Genomic DNA, 17122 nt, shown 5'->3' on the forward strand with positions numbered 1-17122 from the left:
GACTCTGATACCACCACCACCATTCAAACTGATGTGTTTGAGGATTGTTTCTGCTGATGGGGAACCTTCAGATGTTGATGAGCCTGCCAGGGCTTCACCACCGGACAAGATTAGCTCCTTCCACTCCATCTCGAAGGCGTCCAAGCTTTTCAATCTGGTGCCAGAGGTTAAAATTGAGGAAGGCTTACTTTTTCAATGCAGGGAGTCCTCAAGGAAGACAGTCGTGTCGGTCCTTTTGAAGGATGACGTTTGGGAAGATGAGTTGCTATCATGAAGACTCTCAGAGTACCATGTCTTCAAAGCGTGACGTGCTGGAAAAGAAGTACTGGGTCATGGATTTGGCATCCAGATGTCTCAGGTCTCAACCTTCTCCAGACTCAGTGGTGTTGGTGGCCGCCAGGAAGCATGTTGTCCAACCCCTCGTCTATGGTGCCTCTGGATCAGGAAGGGGAAAAGCTGGATTCGGCTGGCAACCGCATCATTTACACCGCAGCCTCCACCATTAAAGCTGCCAATGCCCTTGCCATCCTCTGTCAATATGACTGGGAGCTTTGGTACAAGCTTGGGCCCATCCTGGACTACCTCCCGAATGACAAGAACGCCAAAGACTGGGCCCTATTCCAGGAAGGAGAGGTGGCGATAGATCATGCAATCACAGTGGCCCTAGATAGAGTGGACTTGGGTTCCGTCAGATGGGGGTGCTAGGGTTGGCTAAGGCCACACAGTTCTGCGCTGATGTGCAGACCAAGGTTGTGCACATGCCGTTTGACGGGGACAACCTGTGTGGGAAGGCAGTGGATTAGACTCTCCAAGCCATCAAGACAGACACAGAGAGAGCGTGCTCTCTAGGGACCCTGCAGCAAAGGAGGTCGTCCTTTTGAGTTTCCAGTTCCTCCAAAGGTTTCACTACCCCCTATTGCCAGCCGTTCCCCCACCCAAGAAGCCTACAAGGGCCGCTCCCAGGCATATGGCAGTGGAGGCCAGCGTCATCGTCCACCATCCAGGACGCAGACACGCAAGCAGGCCTGAACCGGTCGTGGAACCGTGCCCCCACTTTCGTACCCCAGTGGGAGGTCGATAGTCGAACTTTGTCGAGCAGTGGCGAAAGATCACCACGGACAAATGGGTGCTGGACATTCTTCAGCAAGGGCACGGTCTAGAATTTAAGGACAGGTGCCCCCACATTCCTCCTGTCGCACATCTTCACTTGTCCCAACCTCTACAGGAGGTTAAGACCATGTTGTGAAAAGGGGCAATGAAACTGGTCCCTCAGTGCCTCTGGGGCTCCGCAGTGTACTCCAATTACTTTCTGGTAAGGAAGAAGTCAAGAAGGTGGCGGCCGATCCTAGACTTACGACGCCTAAACAAGTACCTGAAGTCAAATTCAGGATGGTCATGTTGCAGCACATGCTTGACCAGTTGGAGACAGTTTTTCTGGCAATTCTCGACCTGGAGGACGCATACTTCCACATCCCCTTTCATCTCAAACACCGGAAGTTCCTGCATTTCGTCATTCAAGGACAGTACTACCAACTCTGCCTGAAGCCGGCTGCAAGGGTATTCACGAAATGCTTGGCCCTGGTAGAGGCGCACCTACACCATAAAGGCATACAAGTCTACCCTTCTCTGGATGACTGGCTCATTTGATCTTTCTCTCACATGCTGTCGACCCGCCGTACTGCGGGGACCAAACGCCTTCTGACTTCGCTCAGATGCTCCATCAGTTACCGAAGTCCTGCGTACGCTCTGTTCCTGGGGACCCTGTCTCAACACGGTCTCATGTCTAGTGACCCCAGAGGAGAGGGTGAAGGCCATCCTAGAGAAGGTCCAGCGGCTGTCGACAGCCTCCAGCGCAACAGTCCAGTCCATCAAATCCCTGTTGGGCATGATGTCCTCCTGCATCCATCTGGGTCCGTTTTGCAGACTCCAGATGCAGCCCCTCCAGGAATTTCTAGATGCCAGGTGGCAGCAGGTCACAGGCACTTGGCCAGACAAAATCGCTCAGGCCTCCCTGCAGGCTATGCAATGGTGGTTGGTACGTCCGCATCTCACTCAAGGAGCTCCCTTTTGGATCCCTCGAACCAGGCTATGGTCACCACAGACTCCTCCCTCGATGGTTGGGGAGCCCAGGCATGACATTTTCACACCAGAGGCCTCCGGCTCCCAGAGGAGAAGGACTTGCACATACTTGTCCTGGAGCTCCGGGCGGTCTTCTGGGCCCTCAAGTCATTCCAGCCTCAGCTTCGAGGGAAAGTGGTGTGAATCTTCACGGACAACACCACCACCATGTTTTATATCTGGAAACAGAGTGGGATGCGCTCTGCTGCTCTCTCCCTGGAAATCCAGTCCCTGTGGCGCTGGTCCATTCATAGGACATGTTCCTCGCCCCCTTTCACATGGCAGGCGACACCATCGCAGACTAGCCCAGCAGGGAGCTACGGTCCTGCCACGTGGCAACTTCAGCAAGTGCGGGCGTCACATCTTTTCAGCAGGCGGGTCTGTCCCAGATCTACCCCTTCATGACAGCTAACTGCTCCAAGTGCCTGACGTTTGCCAGCAGGTATCCTCGGGTGAGGAGCCTGGGGGGGTGCCTACTCATACGTGCCATCCCCTTTCCTCCATCCTTGTGGGCGTCCCCCAACATGGGGATGGTATGGAGAAATGGAGCATCCCCTTTACATTTAGTAGAGCGCGCCCCGCCCTACAGCACCTCACCTCAGTCCTGTTTTCCGCTCAGACGTTGTCAGACCTGGCAGCCAGCACGGATACCTTTTTAACTGTCCACTTGCTCCCGTTTGTTTTTCAATCTTATTTAACCTCCCTTCGGTACCTCGCCACCCACAGTGTATGTTGGCTGGAGGAGGATTCACGAGATGTGCCTCATGAGACTGTTTGTTCCCGGCCTCAGACCCCCATGCACTCTTGAGTGCCTGGAGCCCGACCACCGCTGGGACGCATGTGCGACTTGCAGCACTCTCGGTCAAAGGGCATTGAAGAATCGGTTGTTTCGGTGGAGGGAGAGCTTCCTCACCTCTGCCCCCCCCTTAAGGACTTTGTTTCCAGGACCTCTCGTCAAGACAAGGTAGGCCCTCTGTTCAGCACGGCTCCTCAGCGCCGCAACTCCTTCCCCGGCGTACCCACAGACAAGGGTTCACGGATCCAGGATCTGGCAGGCCTGAGGCCTCTAAGGCGAACGGCTCCCAGGCCTACTGGCACTGTGGTTCTGCCGGGCTGTCCTTGGAAGGGTGATCAAGTGCGTCCTCTTCTCCCTCCTGCCGCCCACTCCCTCAAGGAGTAAGGAATCATCGGGTGCCACCTCCTAGATTCAGTGTTCTGCACGACCCAGCATGATTACCAGCAAAGGTGTCGAGGGCATCCAGCCTACCGGTGCTCGCTCCATGGTAATGAGTCAGGGCTTTTCCACTACCGGCCACCCGGCCAAGGGCTCAGCACCTACCAGAGTGATCTGAGGTTAATGCTTCAGGTGCAAGAGCAAGCTGTATCCTCCCTTGTTTGAGGCTTCCTGTGGCTCAGCACCTTCGCGCCCTCCTGCCTAGGCCGTGGCACAAGGCTTAAAAATGTCAGAAGCACATGGCGGAGACTGCCTGGTGACTATTTTGGATTCGACTGAGGGCCGCCCATGCTCCCACCCATCGAATGGGCTTTTCAGGATGATCCCAGTCCCCTTCCCTCTGGCAGCGGTCTTTATGGTCTCACCAGGGGTAATCCCTACCCATCCCAGCTTCACAGCTAATCGCCTCAGGTGCCTCTGAAGTTTGACCAGGAGCAGAACCCCAGCGCCTTTGAGGGCTGGGCCCCTAGGGATCCGGCTGCTAGAAAGGACTGGTTCTTCAAGCACTTCCTCCTCCTCATGCATTCCCCTCAGATGACAGGGGTCCTGAAGGATATTGGAAAGGAGGTGATCCCGCAGGTGCTGCATCCTTGGCCGCCTCCTGTATGCCCTCCACTAGTTCCTGTCGCGCTACTGTTTCCAGTGTTGGTCCCTCCCCCAGTCCAGGCCCTACCGGTTGTTCAGATTCCGCCACCTCCTCCTGTACCACCAACGCCTCCCCCCTCAACATCCATTTGAGCTGTTTTTGGTGTTGGACTTGGGGCAGGGCCCTGCCGGCACCTGTGTCCCATGGCCCAGACTCCCAGCGGTCTGTCAAAAAGGGGGTGAGGGGGATGATGACGCCGACGACACCAAGGATGATGAACCCTTTAGCCGTTGGGGCCTTCCTTTCATCACTGCCTCCGGGGTCTGGCACAGTTCTTGCTGGTCTCTTTGCTAGAGGAAGTCCCTCCCCCCCCGGAATCGGGAGTTCTAGCAGAGGTTTTGGGCAAGAGTACCACGGTTCCTTCTGGCATTCCTCTCCAGAAAGATGTCCTGCAGGTGGTGAGAATGGCTTGCGAGAATCCCAGGGCCAACGCTCAGATGAACTAGAAGGTGGACAGCAGGTTCAGGCTGATGGATGGGGAGCCAATCCTCCTGGCATCCCACCTGCAGCTGCATTCTTCAGTGGTGGCTGCAGTCTCACTATATTCCAAACCATTGTCTTCGTCATCTTCCTCCACAGGAGCAACCACCAGTTGTCTTTCCAAGGAGGACAAGGTCCTCAAGTCTTTGTGCAAACGCTGTTATGCCATTCCAGGACTGCATCTGAGGCAAGCCAAAGCCTATGCCCTCTGCTGCTGTTAGTAAGGCTGGGCGGGCTCCTCTCGCCAACCGCTGCGCGTGTAAAACAGAGAGCGGTACTTATCTCGCTTGTCACACGGGGCCTGGGGTTCTCTGCAGGCGGGCAGATACCCCGCGTAGGTGTGCCAGGTGGAGCTACGGCAAACGCGTCCTTCCTAGTTGCCGGTCGGAATTGCGAGCAGCACTTGTAGGGCGCGGCTCGCGCATGCGCGGTTGTGTGGGTGTTACCATCTTCTCCCCAGCATGTAGTGTTCGAGTTGTTCTCCACCCTTGGGTTTCAAAACTACAAAAAGGGTGGAGAACACGTCTGGAGAATAATGTTGGAGGCCTCCCCTCAACACCTACCACAGGAATTACCAAGCCCACTCCTGACTGAGACCTAACAGATGCATACCTGCATGTCCCCATATACCAGCCGTATCAGAAGTTTCTGCGGTTCATGATTGTTGTACCACTTTCTGTACAAGGGGCAGCCTTTCAGCCTGAACTCGTCCCCTCGTGTCTTCACAAAGTTAATGAACGCAGTGGCGACTCTCCTCTGCTTGGAGGGCCATCACCTATACCCGTATCTGGATGAGCGGATAGTCATCATCGGTTGGGGTTCGCCCTCAACCAGAAGTCATAACTGTGCTCTCCCAGGATCTGGTCTTCCTAGGGGTGCGTTGGAATATGGCCGTTCCCCACACCCAAGAGGATCGTCTCCCTTTGCAAGGCAATGGGGCACCTTTTGGCCAACTCAACCACCATGGTGATTCCAGCACATTCTGGGCCTGATGGCTTCCTGCATGCTCAACATACAGCATGCTCGCCTCAAGATGAAGCGCCTCCAGCTCTTCCTGGCGGCCAAGTGGGATCAGGAGACAGGGTCTCAGTCGGACAGGTTCACAATACCCCTGCTCCTCCTGCCCGATGTTTGCTGGTTGCTGATGAACGGCAATGTTTCCGTGGGAGCCCCCTTCACCTGACCGGAGCCTACCCTGGTTGTGACGACGGAGTACACTCTTTTGTGCTGGGGAGCTATTCTGGAGAGCTACTCGATTCATGGCACGTGGTCCAGGGCGAAAGCCCTCCTGCACATCAATCTGCTCAAGCTCAGGGCAGTGGGTCTGGCCTTCAAGGTGTTTCTGCCCCTCATCAGGGACAGGTTTTTACTGGTCAGGACGCACAATTCTACTATGATGTTTTATCTGGCCAAGCAGTGTGGCACCCGTTCCTCCCCCTCAACCCCACTCCTCTGCATGGAGGCACTATTGATCTGGGAATGGGCCCTGAAGGAGGGGGTTTGGTTTTCTGCAGTCCACCTCCTGGGGGAGAGCAATGCAGAAGCGGATCAGCTGAGCCGCTTGGGGTTCAACGCCTACGAGTGGCAGTTGCACACCGACTCCTTGTTGCCCCTGTTCCAGCGTTGTGGGTTAATGGATCTGGACTTGTTCGCATCTCTTCGGAGTTTGAAGTGCCCCCAGTTTGTTTCTTGGGCAGGATGGGGTCGGGGGGTCTCTTGGAGACGCCTTCCAGATTTGTTGGCACGACAGCAGGTGTTATGCGTTCCCGCCTCCCCTCGGCTCCAGCAGACCCTCCCCAAGTCCCGGGCTTTGGTGGGCGGCAGCCTTATCCTTTTTGCCCTCCACTGGCCTTTTTCGGAACTAATGCAGTTGTGCTCCCAGGGTCCCGTCCACCTTCCGATCACCAACGGGGGCTTCCTGACGCAGCAGGGTGTTGCGCTCACCTGGCTCCCACAGGGGCGTCGGTCGGACCCGGACTGCTGCGGCCTCCACCAACGTGATGCGTTGTGCAGAGATGACAGACTGGACTGGACCTCCTAATCTCGTCAGCTTGACCCGTAGAAGGATTCTCCTGCAAGTGGAGAGAGGAATTTAGCCACCCGTGGATTCTAGTGATGGCACCTCCCTGCTCTCCCCACTAATCACCTCCGAAATCCCCTTCCAGTGCTCTCACCTTATATTCTTGAAAGATGAGCTCTCCATCCTGCCTGGATTGCAGGAGTGCGTAGACACCAGTTGCTTCGCTGGTTAAAAGGCGGTGGGGAGTTCCGGACGAGAGTTGACTCTGAGGTTCCTGGCGAAGACCAGAAAGTATAGAATTCATAGAGTTCAATATGTCCGATGTCCACTCTTGTCCCATTCCTTTCTTATCTTGCAGTGGAGTTCGTGAAAAGGTGGTCTTGTGGCGGTAGATGGCGTTCAGGTAAGAGTCTGTATTACCCGATGCTGTCCGGTAAATGATGCATGTATTTAACGTGTTGTTTTCTCTCCGTTTTCAGATGCAGCGTTTGAAGATATGAAGAGTTAAAGAATAATGCCTCCGGTGGTAAATCGGGTAAGTCTATGGTGGTAAGAGAGATTGTATTTGTTGGCTCTCTCGGCTCACCTGGTTATATCTTTTGTCCCCAGATGCCGGAGCCTGGCGAAGAAATGATGGAGGCAGCGCCGGATCGAAAGGTGCTGTGAGGACTGGTGAGTATGGTGCAGCGCTGCAGCTGGAGATGCGACGTGTGTAGAAAGAATGTCCTTTCCAGGTGCTGAGACATGATGGTTCTGGAATCAGGTGAGAAACTGGAATAAAGTTCGTTTTCTAACCTTGCCTCTACTTTCCTTCCTCTCTAGGGGCTCCGGATTCAGGACGGGCGTGGCAGAGGTCTGGAAGCTGACTTGCAGGCACGGTGAGCGTTACGCTGCTGGATGCAGAATAATGCGAAGCGTGTGTTGCTGGTCGTGCGTGGTTTGAATAGCTCAAAAGTAGTCCCAGGTAAGAAGTCCCTAGAACCACACCCGAGTAAAAAATAGTCCCTGTAGTAAAATAGTCCCTTTCAGGCTTCATGTTGGATTGGAGTCATTTGCAGCATGGTCTACCTGAGGTAAGTAATGACTATGAGCCTGGCGCCTAAGGCGCCAGGACTGAAACCAGATAGCCCCTAGTCAGGGCTGCTGAAGTTTTACGAAATGTCTAGATGCCTGCTCCCGGGGCTGATGGGCTTGGTCCGGATGCCTGGGGGTAGGCATCATGACACAGGGTGGGACAGTGGAACTTCCGGACCTGGCCAGACTGACCCTGGTGGCCTGGTTACTGAACAGCTGAGGATTTTTCAGTTCACCTGGCTTGTTCTGGAGTTCAGGTGGATACTTGCCACACTTATCTGGCAGCCATTGGAGCTTAAAAGAATTCCCCTGAGCATGTGTTTTCGGCAGCCAACCTGGTGGTTAAGGCCCACCTCAAGGGGTTGTCTAGGCTTTTTCCTCCGGTGCATAGGCTGCATCTGGTCTGGGACCTCAATGTGTTTCTTGCTGCTTTGTAACACAAACCTTTAGAGCCAATTGCCTCCTTGGGCGCTAAAGACAGTTTTTCTGGTGGCTCTCACAAGGTCAGTCAGCTGCAGATGTCCTTGTGCGAGCCCTTTACCACGTTTCACAACGACAGTCATCTTGCGCACTCACTCAAATGTCTTGCCCAAGGTGGTCTCTCTATTTCATCTGAATCAAGAGATCTGCCTGCCGGTGTTCTTCCGGAACCCACAGTCAGAGGCAGAAAGGGCCCTGCATTCCTTGAACCTCAAGTGGGTCCTCACGTTTTACCTCTCTGATGAAATCCTTCAGGAAGTCTGAGGCATTGTTTGTGACTTTTGGGGGATCCTCCCCCGGCTCTCATGCCTCCAAGGTTTCTATCACCCATTGGATGGTTCAGGCCATTTCAGAGGCTTATACGGCCATGGGCAAAAAGGTTCCTGAGGGGATTTATGCTCATGCAGTCGGAGCTAAGGCCACGGCCGTCGCGTTTCAGAGACATGCTTCTTGGGATGTCATCAGCAAGGCAGTTACTTGGGACACTCCGGCCTTCTGTAAGCACTATTCCTGGATACCAGCTCCAGGCACGAAGCAGAGTTTGTTCAGGTGGTTCTGAAGAACTTTTTTGCTTCCTCCTAGATATGAGGCACGTTGCCACAGCTCCACCCTATGGTCTTGTTCAGTGGAATCACCCACAAGGGTGGAGGCAAGGGGACGGGACGTGTGACCAATTAATAAGTTACTCACCATAGTGACTAGAGTACTCGTAGTACGTAGTCCCCTTTCCACCATACGTCCCACCCTCCTTGCCCCACTATTACGCCAAGCGCTAGTGTATAATAAGCATAGCCATGTATCCAAGCGTCTGATGTGTTCAAAGGGGACTGATGTGAGGTGCCGGAGGGTGGGGCATCTGCGTTATACTAAATGTAAAGGGGAAGCTCAGTCACTGCCACATATTCTGTTACTGTCCCCATGTTGGGGGGGTTCTCACAAGGATGGAGGACAGGGGTTATGGGCTATGAGTACTCTAGTCATTGCAGTGAGTCATTTTTACTTCCCGTGGGACAGGCTCTCCCTGTACACCTTCCTGCCGATTGCGCTCCCGTTGCGTGTGATCAACACACACAAGCATTAATGTGGCAGGATGATCCTCATCGCGCCAGCCTGGCCGCGGCAGATCTGGCACACGGACCTGCTCCATTTGTCAGTGGCTCCGTCCATCAGTTGCCTTCACTTCCCAACCTTCTCTCCAGAGAAAACTGAACAAAACTGCACCAAGACCCATTGTCACTGAGCCTCCTGGCCTGACTCCTGCAGTCCTAGAGTTTTGGCACTATGGCCTGCTGCTGGAGTGCAAGACTGTCCTGGTCAAGGCCAGAGCCCCCTCTACGTTGTCTTGTTACAGGCACAAATTGAAGCGCTTCACAGTGTGGAGCAAGACTCAAAAGATCACGCCTCTGTGGGTAACGTCTCTTCATCTCCTCCCGTACCCGCGCTTGCTGACTAAAGCTGGGCTAGCTCACGCCTCCAGCGTTTATCTGGCAGACATATCCCGGTACAAATGGGCGCCAGCGGAGCTCTCCCTGTGGTCGCACATGCTTGTCAAGGAGTTCCTCAAGGGGTCTCTTCAGGATTCAGGAACTGTACATAGTTTTGACCAAGCTCACGGGGCCTCCATTTGAGCCGTTGCATCGTACCCCTCTGAAGTTTCTTACGTGTATGACTGCTTCCCGGTGGCAAAATAATGGCCGCCATGGAAGGGGAAACTAAGTCTGTTCTCCCATCCATGGCGGCCATTGAAAAGAGTACAAAAAAAGTAAACAAATAAGGTGTCCGCCATGGAAAGGGAGAAGGTACTACATGTAGTCCCTTCTCCCTTTCCACGGCGCCCATTAAAAAATAGGAAAAAAAGTGTAAACAGAAAATGCCTGCCATGGAAAGGAGAGCAGGGATTACACTTAGTCCCGTCTCTCCTGTGCATGGCGGCGTATTGCAGATTGGAAGCGGTCATGCCAGGGACAGAAGTGTACCCTGTGCGACTGCTCCCGAAAAGGAACAAAAAGGAGAAGGTAAGTGGGGCTGGAGAGGGAGGGAAATCTGTGGAAAGAGAGTGCGGGAGGCCAGGGCAGGGAGGAGGCTCATAGTGGCGGGATTACCATCTGCTAATGCCCCAGTTCCAAGCCTCCTCTTTGGCTGGGAGGCACCCAGACCCCCCTTTCCGAGTACTAATGTGCTATAATGCTCTGCATGCTGCTTTATACTCCCCACAGAGTCTGTTCGAACAACCAGCTTGCTTCTTGTCACCTCAATCACATTCTCATACCTCACTCTGTTCTCTCAGCTCTCATTCACTCTTTGGCATTCTTAGGTCTCTCATGGGGATTTAGTTATTTATATAGCGTACCTACCCCACGGGTATCTGGGTGCATTCTTAATATCGGCGGTTACAGTACCAAATGAAATTACAATACATTATTGCATACAGGTAGGTTGAAAGGAAAGAGTCATCGCGATACAGTGGGTGCAAGGTGTTGCAAAGATATTACAGTACAGTCGATACATAGAATTACATATTCTGATGTTTGTTAATCTGCTTAGAATCACATGCTGTGCATAGGTCCGACATCCAGTGGTCACTGCGGAGTATTGCATTTTGTTTTTCGTAGTCGAAAAGGGGACGTCGACCAGGCGTGTCTGAAACACTATCCCTATAGTGACGTGCGTTGTACCCACAATCCCTCACGCGTCGAGGTCCCTCAGATTGTTTTTTTCCGCCCAGCTTCTGGTCCCCTTCACGCGGAGCTCCTCGAGAGACATTGCAACTCCTCGACCTTTGGTCGTTTTTTTCACATAATATTAATAATCCCTCCCTCGACGCAGTTGTAAGCTGTTCTCCGCCGAGCAAAATCTTCGACGGAGGGTCGAGCGGAGGAAATCCTTCGGCGCTGCCGAACACGTGGCCTGGCCTCGCAGGCCATATACAGTAGGGAGAGTGGGGTCGTGGGACATCTCTGGGTCTTTTCTGAGAATACCTTTCCCTTTCCCCTTCCTTTCCCTTGGGGTGCTTATCGCGATTTATTGCCTCGGCTATGGAGAGGACACCCTTTAGGTTTTGCCCGCTTTGCAAAGGCAAATTCACTTGGAAGGACAAGCATTCACGGTGTAACCGCTGCTTGCCCCTCGATCACAAGGAGGAAGGTTGCGCGGCTTGTCGGCTTCTTAAGCCTAAAACTCTAAAAGACCGTAGGGTTAAAAGGTGGGCGGCCTACGCGATGTCGAAGGCCGAAGGTTCACCCGCCGCTGCTACCACCGACAGTGACGAGGAACGCGATAACACGACCTCCGCTACGGAAGTCGAAACCCCCTCTAAGGAGCGCTTGCGCGCTTCGTCGTCTGTCCCCGGCCCCGACGGGCTCGGCTCACGCCCTGCTTATGGGGATGAACACCCCGGCGACACTGACGCACACAAAGACTCACATAAGCACACAACCCATGGCTCTTCTTCGTCTAAGACGAAAAGAGCTTCGGCGCCCAAGGAGACGCAGGTTCCACCGGCGGCCTCCTCGGACCGTTCGGGTTCGAAGCCCCTCTCGCAACCGCAGCCGCGACCAGCGACTGGGCTTTCGGCAAATAAGGGCGCCGCCCCCAAACCATCGGCCGGCGCGCATCAACAGAAGGCGCATACCGCCGTAGAGCGTTCGACACCCATAGCGTCGAAAACGCAAGCTTCCGCCGACAAACGAGTCGCCGACAAACGAGTCGCCGAAAGCTTGGCGAGGATCGCTGTAGCCGACGCCCAGAAGCGTACGCCGAAGAACACGTCGAGCGCTACGCATAAGTCAAAAGACACGCCGAAAAAGCCCGAAGAAAGGCAGGGACTACCCCCTTCAGTCGGGGGGTCACCCAGCACACCTGAAGGTTTTTCGGAGGGCGACGGGACACTTTCCTCGACGCTTTGGGAGAGGTCGAGCCATTTCCAGCTAGATGACTCTATTTTTCCCCCGCCAGACCGCTCTGGGGTACCCCATGAAACCATGGAAAGACTCCACCTCTGTATGGAGAGGATGGAAAGGTTTATGAATACCCAGACCTCTCAAACTCCCAAGAGGACTAGAGAAGGGCCTCAGGAGGACCCCAGGGCCAAAAATCCGAGGCTAGTCGATCCCCAGGTGGACACAGCCTCAGACTTCCATAACGTATACGACCTCACTGGGGAGGAAGAATACTTGGAGGAGGAGGATGTTTTCATGGACTATGAAGAAGGACAGAACCAGGAGGAATGTCTGGGAGACAGGCCAGACATTATAGAAGAAGGCTTCCGAGAAGACACTGAAGAAGGACCTTCGCACCCCTGGCAATCCTCATCAGTATATTCCGACACTGATGTCCTAATCCTAAATCCTCCTGACAATTCACCGGTTAGGAACACGTCTCCAATTGACGATCAGCCCACTTTCAATGCACTGTTGCGCAGAGCAGCAGCACATTTCGAACTGGACACTGGGGAGCTCTCTCCAGAATTAGACTTTGTGGAAAAAGTAATTAAAGAGAAACCCCCGGTCAGCCAAACCATTCCCCTCCTAGCTTCAGTGAAGAGAAGAATCATCCCTTCGCTGGCCACTCCCGCATTGATCAGAGGGGTCAATCCGAGAATTGAAAAACTTTTCACTCCTTCTCCCTCAGACCCGCTCTACATTAGGGGACATTCCATTCCGGATTCCCTAGTAGTATCTAATACTAGAAAGAGGGCAGGGGTACCACTTTCCACCAGTGAGGCACCCCCTGACAAGGAGGGCAAAAGGCTATATGCCCTTGCAAAAAGAGTAACTTCCTCGGCTGCCTTCTCAGCAAGAATTGCGAACAGCAATTCTTTGCTTGCTAGCTATGCAGACGCGCAGTGGGCCAAACTGCGCAAGGACGCCGAGGAAGCACCGGAGCCTTTACGTACACGCCTACTTTCAACTATTGGCGAAGGAACCCAGGTGAACCAGAGCATTGTAAAGAACTCTCTGGACGCGGCAGAAACAGCGGGACGTTCCCTGGTGCAGGGAATACTCCTAAAACGCCATGTATGGCTGCGCAACTCAGGGTTTAAACCGGAGACACAGGCGTCTTTAATAAATAAACCTGTGGAAGACTCTAACCTCTTCGGAAAAGCGGTGGATGAAGCTCTAGAGATGGCTAAAAAAGAGTTCAATACTATCAAGACTCTTGACCAAATCTCTAAGCCCACTGCCAGACGCGGCTATGGCAACAAACGCTTTTTTCGTGGCCAACGCCAACAACAACAACAAAGTCAGCATCAACAATACCCTGCCACCAATTACCAGACCAATAGTGGGCAGTACAGCCAAAGAGGCCAACGCCGGGGTAAAGGGAGAGGTCGGGGATCCACCCCCAGAGGCTCCCAAGCCCCCAACAACTCCAAGTGACGCGAAGATTCGCGTCCCCTCCCATGCAACACCGGTCGGGGGCCGGATAACATCCTTTCTTCCTGCATGGGAGGAGATAACGTCAGACCGTTGGGTACTTTCCACCGTAGCCCACGGATACTGTATCGAATTCAACAGTTCCCCATCCTACAGACCCCCGAGGGGACGTCGCATGACACCGGAACATCTTGCCATCCTTCTCCAAGAAGTACAACAACTGCTGGAAAAAGGAGCCATAGAGGTCGTGCCTCTATCTCAGGTAACGGAAGGTATTTATTCAGTGTACTTCCTTGTACCCAAAAAGGATCTAACCATGCGCCCTGTATTAGATCTGCGCCCAGCGAACAAGTTTATCAAACCCCAAAAGTTTCGTATGGTAACCTTACAGGAAGTAATCCCACTGCTTTCTCAGGGAGATTACATGACAACATTGGACATGAAAGATGCATACTTTCATATTTTAATGTTGCCAGCGCACAGAAAATACCTCGGGTTCATGATAGAGGGCAAACACTACCAGTTCAAAGTGCTACCCTTCGGCATAGCATCAGCACCAAGGGTATTCACGAAGGTGCTGGCAGTGGCAGCGGCCCACCTGCGCAGGTTGTCCATCCCAGTTTACCCTTACCTCGACGACTGGCTCATAACAGGGGATTCTTACGAAACATGCTTCTCCAATACCCAAAAGACAGTAGACCTTTTGTTCCAGTTGGGCTTCTCCATCAACGAAAAGAAGTCCAGTTTAGACCCCAGTCAAATCAAGCAATTCCTAGGGGCTCTAATTCAAACAAAGGACGGCCTCGTCTTCCCCTCCAAAGAGAGGGTCCAAAACATGCTGTTTCAAATCCCTCAATATGTGACCGGTCGAGAGGTGACAGTACGCAAAGCAATGCGCTTGCTAGGAATGATGGCGTCGTGTATTTATTTGGTACCTCACGCGCGCCTGCGCATGCGCCCAATGCAAGAGTGGCTCAACAGCCAGTGGTGTCAGGCCAGCGGACTATGGGAGGATCTAGTTGTGGTCTCGCAAGCCTTGGTTCTCTCGCTACGGTGGTGGACAAAGGAAAACATGGAAAAAGGGAAACCCTTTGCCACACCCGCGGCGGAAGCCACTCTAACCACAGACGCATCCCTCACAGGATGGGGGGTGCACCTATCCCATCAGACTGCTCACGGAGTGTGGACTCCGAACGTAGCATCCAAACACATAAATCTACTGGAGCTACTAGCTGTGTTCAAGGCACTAAGAGCCTTCCAGGAACACCTACAAGGCAAAACAGTAATGGTCCTTACAGACAGCACCACAGCCATGTACTACATCAACAAGCAAGGGGGCACCCACTCTCCAGGCCTGTCCAAGCTGGCCCAGAATATATGGAAGTGGGCTCTCAAACAGGACATGTTCCTACTATCACTACATGTACCCGGGGAACTCAATCTGCTGGCAGACAGTCTCAGCAGAGATTTCCCCCTGCCCGAAGAGTACGAATGGCGCCTGCACGAAGACATCGTCTTCGACGTCTTCACACAATGGGGATTCCCAGAAATAGACCTGTTCGCAACCCTGGAAAACTCACAATGCCTAAGTTACGCCTCCAGGTACCCCCAGAACCAATCCAAGGGGAACGGTCTGTCGATGCAATGGTCAGGGAAATTTGTTTACGCTTTTCCCCCGACTCCCCTTCTCAACAGAGTGGTGCACAAGATGCACCAGGAACAAGTGACCATGATACTAGTGGCCCCAATGTGGGCACGACAACCATGGTTCGCTCACTTGATGGAGATGTCTCTATCCCCCCCAGTAAAACTCCCCTGCCCGTACAACATGCTGTCTCAGGACAAAGGCAGGACTCTGCATCCATGCCCCCAGAACATGAACTTAGCAGCTTGGCTCCTGAGATCATAGAGTTCGGACATCTACAACTCCCGCAAAGATGCATGGACATCCTCAGGGAAGCCAGAAAACCGAACACTCGCCACTGCTATTCTAGCAAGTGGAAAAGATTTGTCATCTGGTGCAGGAGTAAAAGCATCAACCCTATTGACTGCTCTCCCACACATGTGGTCCTATACCTGACCCACCTATTGGATTCAGGTCTAGTGTTTAACTCCATTAAAGTCCACCTAGCTGCACTTTCTGCATACACCACTTCCCAACTCAAAGTGTCGTGGTGGAGGATCCCTGTTATAAAGGCCTTCATGGAGGGAGTAAAGAGAATACACCCCCCGATAGCTGACCCAGCTCCCGGATGGGACCTTAATGTGGTACTTACCAGACTCATGGGCTCTCCATTCGAACCCATGCACAAAGCATCTCTTAAACACCTCACGCTTAAGACTGCTTTTTTAATAGCTATCACCTCCATCAGGAGAGTAAGTGAACTTCAGGCTCTTTCTATTCTAGACCCCTTCGTTACAGTTCACAAAGATAAAGTGGTTCTACGCACTCACCCTAGGTTTGCTCCGAAATTTATTCCTAAATTCCACGTAAACCAATCTATAGAACTACCAACGTTCTTTCAAAATCCTTCCAATTTGGGAGAAAGGACTCTGCACACACTAGATGTACGCAGAGCGGTCATGTTCTACATGGAAAGAACCAGACCACTGAGGAAGACTAATCAGTTCTTCGTCTCGGTGGCAGCAGGAAGAGAAGGAGATGCGGTTTCAAAATCCACTATTTCTAGATGGATTGTTCAATGCATCACTCTCTGCTATACTCTTGCTAAGAGAGAACTGCCCTTTAGGCCAAGAGCACACTCTACTCGAGGCACGGGGGCATCCATAGCATTCATTGCAAATGTTCCCCTTGAGTCCATCTGCAAAGCGGCTACCTGGAGTTCTGTGCACACCTTTACAAAACACTACTGTCTAGATACACACTCTAGATCTGACTCCCAGGTGGGACAGGCAGTATTACGACACCTTTTCTCTACTGTTCCTTCTCATAACCCACCGCCAACTCCGGGTACTGCTCGCTAGTCTATGCACAGCATGTGATTCTAAGCAGATTAACAAACATCAGAAGAGAATGCATTACTTACCGTAAAAGCATTTCTGATGGTTGTATCTGCTTAGATTCACATGCGCCCGCCCTTCCTCCCCGCTCGGATGGAAGGAACATAGACTTCCTTTATATATCTCTCTCCTTTCTGTACTCACTCACGTCTAGAAGGCTCCCTCAGGGCAGAAAAATACAAACAGAGGGACCTCGACGCGTGAGGGATTGTGGGTACAACGCACGTCACTATAGGGATAGTGTTTCAGACACGCCTTGTCGACGTCCCCTTTTCGACTACGAAAAACAAAATGCAATACTCCGCAGTGACTACTGGATGTCGGACCTATGCACAGCATGTGAATCTAAGCAGATACAACCATCAGAAATGCTTTTACGGTAAGTAATGCATTCTCATGTGGTAGACAACACATGGCAGCGCGGTTAGTGAAGTAGGCGGGGACTTTGAATGACTTAACGCTCTTGTGAGAAAAGCTATGTTTTCAGTTTTTTTCTAAAGGTCCAGTAGGACGGTTTTGCTCTTAATGTCAGGGGCATGGAGTTCCAAAGTTTTGCAGCTTGGACTGGGAAACTGTTGCCTCCTGATTTTTGTAGTTTGATTCTGGTATATTTAGGAGTTGAGCATGGGTGGACCGGGTAGGTCTATGGCTGAGATGTTTTGTAAATGTGTTGG

At 52.7% G+C, this 17122-nt stretch overlaps 1 protein-coding gene across 2 annotated transcripts in view; it reads left to right on the top strand.

The window, feature by feature from the left end:
- Window positions 1-17122, top strand: part of STAM2 (signal transducing adaptor molecule 2) — a 1208123-nt gene that overhangs the window by 618139 nt on the left and 572862 nt on the right. The gene's annotated exons all lie outside the window — the stretch shown is intronic.

The sequence above is a fragment of the Ambystoma mexicanum genome, chromosome 9, assembly GCF_040938575.1.
Source record: "Ambystoma mexicanum isolate Mex_15411 chromosome 9, UKY_AmexF1_1, whole genome shotgun sequence".
NCBI lineage: Eukaryota > Metazoa > Chordata > Amphibia > Caudata > Ambystomatidae > Ambystoma > Ambystoma mexicanum.